The sequence below is a fragment of the Calypte anna genome, unplaced genomic scaffold (genome assembly GCF_003957555.1).
Source record: "Calypte anna isolate BGI_N300 unplaced genomic scaffold, bCalAnn1_v1.p scaffold_147_arrow_ctg1, whole genome shotgun sequence".
Lineage (NCBI taxonomy): Eukaryota > Metazoa > Chordata > Aves > Apodiformes > Trochilidae > Calypte > Calypte anna.
Window position 1 is genome coordinate 727,009 of NW_022045449.1, and position 4,463 is coordinate 731,471.

A 4,463-nucleotide genomic window follows, 5' to 3' on the forward strand; every position below is an offset into this window, starting at 1 on the left:
GGCTCCAGTTTGGGGCATTTCAGGGCGATTTGGGGGGGATTTTGGGTCGTTTCTGCGGTGTTTCGGGTCGGGTCAGTCCTTGGCGATTCCGGACTACATTTCCCATCAGCTTTTGCGCGCCGTCGCGCGTTCTATGACGTCACAGCGGCTGCGACGGAAGCCGCGTGGGAGGAGAGAGGTAAAAGAGCGGCCGCTAAAACCTCCCGGAACCCCCCTGGACCCCAAATCCCCCCCAGGTCCCTCCCAGTGCTCCCGATCCCCTCCCAGTGCCCTCCCGTTACCTTTCAGCTTCTCTCAATACCCTTCCAGTCCCTCCCAGTCCCTTCCAGTGCCCCCCGATCCCCTCCCAGTTCCTCCCATCCCCTCCCACTGCCTCCCAGTCTCCCCCATTTCCCTCCCAGTCCCTCCCAATGTCCTCCCAGGGTATTAAGCAGGTTCGGACCGGTAAGATTCCAGTCCCACCGCTTCCGTGCCTCCAGCCTGGGGCACTGGGCCTTGGGGGGCCACCAGTGACACACCAGTAACATCCCAGTTCTGATCCCTACTGCTTTGGGCTGGAAGGCACCTTCAAAGGTCATCTCCTCCACCTTCCTGCTCTGCAGGGAGGGTGTTGGTGCTCCTGGTGTTGAAGACTGGGCTTGGCCAGGTCGGAGCAGCTGCCCTGGCCTGGAGCCCATGGTCCCTGTGGATCCCAGAGGATTCCAGAGCTGGGGAGAACCCAACACAACACTGCTGACCTCCCGTGCACCCACAGAGTTGGAGTCTGCAGCCTCCCAAAACTTGTATTTCTCATGATCACTCCAGAAGGAGTGCCCAGACCACCTTTGTGGGAACTTCCTCATGGTACAGTCTGGAGTTTTCCTGGGATGGGTAAAACCTCATGGGCAGATAAAGGGTGATGTCATCTGAGAAGAATGTTTGCCTCAGTGTCCTGGATGGGTGCTTCTGATCCCATCCCTCTGCTCAGTCTTACTCAGGGCTGGGGATTTAGGAATGCCCCAGGACATTCCTCTTATCGCTGTTTGTTTGTCTGATTTTGTTAGGCCTGTTTTGTTTCTTTCCTAGAGAAAGAATTGCTCCTCTAAGTGATAATGTGACCCTCAGTCCTTTCCCTCTGTACCAGTCAGTGGTGTCAGAGGAGCTGTTGAGCATACCCTGGGACCGTATGGTTTCAGTCCCTCTGCCCAGCAGGGCCAGGTCTGGCACTCAGGTTGGATCCAGCAGCACCTTGGCTCCTCTCTAAGGAGTTGAGAAAGCAAGGGGTGCGAGCTGTGTCTCCCTGGGTGCCCTCGCCGGGTCATGACAAGTGCCCACCAAGACCTTTCCCACGGGGCTGCTCCCAGCCAGGCAGCCCCAGCCTGTGCCATGGCCCGGGTGAGTCCCCTGCAGGGGCAGACACTGGCACTTGTCAGATGCTCTGTCAGAAAGACTCAGCCTCAATGGAGGACACCCATGGCTTTCTCTGCCAAGGTTTCACTTGCCAGCCCAGAACAGCTCCCTCCAGGCTCTCCTACCTCCCCTCCCCTCTCTCCCAGCACAGCCCAGTTGCTGCTGGCCCCACACCAGTGCCCAGCCCAGGCTGCTCTGGGCAGTCCCAGCACAGCCCCAGCCCCTCTGAAGGGCACAGGAGCTCCTGGGGGGCAGAGGGAGCTCAGAGCCCCAGATGGGTGACCATGCATGGCAAAAGGAGCAGGGTCGCGCTGCAGGTCCCGGGAGGTTTTGCTCCACCGCCCCGGGCTGCACCCACACCCCTGCCCCACAGCTGGGACCCCCTAACTGGTGACAACCAGAGCATCGCCCCCCTCGCCCCCCACCACCCTGGTCTGTGTCTGCTTTGCCGGTAGCGGGAGGTGATGGGAGGTAATGGGAGGGGGTTGGTATCCCAGTACTGCCCAAAGTTGGGGTGAGCAGCACAAGATGGGGAGGGGGAAACTAAATTTATCCCTGTGATGAGGGTGGTGGGACTGGACACCCTCCAACTCGTCTGGAGGGTGGAAGAGCTGTGATTTTAGGTCCGTCAAAATAATATGGGGGGAGCCCAATAAATACTGGTGGGCAGGGCTGTGATAGGGGACCCCAAAGTCATCCCAAGGGTTTGGGGTCTGCAACTGGGGACCCTGAAATCACCCTTGAGCCAGGGATAAGGATGGCAAGTCCGGAATCCTTCCAGGGGACTTGGTAACCCCAGGGCTTGGAAGCCACAATCGGGGACTCCCTCAGGAGACCCCAACGCATCCCATTGGATGGTGGCTCATCCTGCATGTGGGTGCAGGAGGGGAATCCTATAGGCCATGGTGGGATTTGTTACCATGACAGGAGACTCAAACTCATATCGAAGTGGTTGGGTGAGATATAAACCCCTGAATCATCCCAGGGGTTTAAGACAGCAATGGGGGAGTCCTAAATTACCTCTTGCAGTGTCAGCACAATTGGGTCATCACAGCTCAAGCCAGGAGTGGCTCAAAACCCCAGCACTCCCTGCCCCATGCAATGACCCCTTTGGGTTTTGGTTGCCAGTGTACCTCCTAAAGATGAAGTGAAGGATGAGCAGTGGGTGTCCAACTCTATGGGTAACCTCCCTCTTCCACCTCGCACTCCATTTTCACCTACAGTATGTTTGATGTAGGTTTTGGCTGCCACCAACACAAAAAAAGCTCAAACCCTATTTTGTCACCATACTGAGGCTTCTTTCTCAAACATGGGATGCCTCCATCAGGGAAAAGACCTCCCTGGGTGTTGTAAGGATGGGAAAGATTTTGGTCTAAGTGTAATTTTGAAAATCATTGAAATCCATGCAGGAGAAAAGTTTGACATCAGTGAGCAACGCAGGAGAAGGTTTAGGATCTGCTCAGCTCATCTCCATCATCAGAAAATCCATTGGGGTGAGAGACCCCAGAGGTGTCCTGACTGCAGGAGACGGTTTAGTGACAGATCGGATCTCGTCCAACGGTGACACCATCACACAGGCACCATGTCCTACACCTGCCCCGACTGCGGGAAAGGTTTTAGCAGGAGATCAGCTTTTATCCTGCATCAACGGATCCATACGGGTGAGAAACCCTTTAAATGTTCTGAGTGTGGGAAGCGGTTTACCCATAGTTCCAGTTTATCACAGCATCGCCGCATCCACACGGGAGAGAGACCCTATAAGTGTCTGGAGTGTGGGAAGGAGTTTACCCAGAGTTCCCATTTATCACGGCATCACCGCATGCACACGGGAGAGAGACCCTATAAGTGTCTGGAGTGTGGGAAGGAGTTTACCCATAGCTCTGCATTATCACACCATCACCGCATCCACACAGGAGAGAAGTTGTATCCCTGCAGTCACTGTGGGAAAGCCTTCAACAACAGCACCTCTTGGATTAATCACCAACATGTCCACACTGAGGAAAAACCCTACACATGTCCCCAGTGTGGGAAGGGCTTTACAACGAGGCCAAATCTCACCCGACACCTACGGATCCATACGGGTGAACGTCCTTACACCTGTACTCAGTGTGGGAAGGGCTTCGCAACAAGATCAAATCTCACCCAACACCTACAGATCCATACGGGTGAACGTCCCTACAAGTGTCCTGACTGTGGGAAGAGCTTCTCTTATAGTTTCAATTTGAAAACCCATCAACGTGTCCATACCAGTGAAAAACATTAAAGCTCCTCCCAGTGCAAGAGGAGATTTTACTGGAAATTTGATTGCATCTGTCATTACCTGACCCATCACAGCCATCACCAAGTATGAAGGGTCAAGTTAACCTTGTTTTCCAAGCTCCATCACACCAATGATGATTTCTTCAGCTTCTTCAGGACAACAAAATGGAGTCATCTGAAGAACCACTTCATGTTCCATCCAAAATTTGACTTTTAATATTTGTTTCAGTGTCAAGAAGGCTTTTTTCCAAATAAGATAAAAACAGAAAAGTATTTCCAATTATGACACCCTCCTAAAGGGATGTGGCAGGATGAGATCCTGGACACTTTTCCTGCACAGCAGGCTGGGAGTGCAGCTGAGGGAGCAGTAGAAGAGGGAGGCAGCAGACTGCAGGACAATGCTGACAGCAACAGAGCAGGATCATCTCTACTACACGGTTTTTAAATCCTTCCAGGGATGGTGGTTCCACCACCTTCCTGGGCTGAACATTTCAACACCTAACTACTCTCTCAGTAGAGAAATTCTTCCTCTTAAACCTCCTCTGGTGCAACTTCGGGCCATGTCCTCTTTTCCTCTCACTGGTCACTTTAGAGAAGAGGCCAGCACCCACCTCAACACAACCTCCTTTCAGGGAGATGTAGAGAGCAAGCAGCTCTCCTCTCAGCCTCATCTTCTCCAAACTGCACATTCCCAATTCCCTCAGTCTCTCCTCAGAGCACTTGTTCTCCAGACCCTTCACCACCTTGTAGACACCTGTAGACTCCAGGAGCTGGCACAGCTCTTCAGAGGAGCGTTACTGCTCTTTGCCTGTCAG

The 4,463-nt window shown here is 53.7% G+C and overlaps 1 pseudogene; it reads left to right on the plus strand.

The window, feature by feature from the left end:
- The first annotated feature begins 133 nt into the window (after window positions 1-133).
- Window positions 134-3,805, plus strand: LOC103531213 (annotated as a pseudogene).
- Window positions 3,806-4,463: the final 658 nt, after the last annotated feature.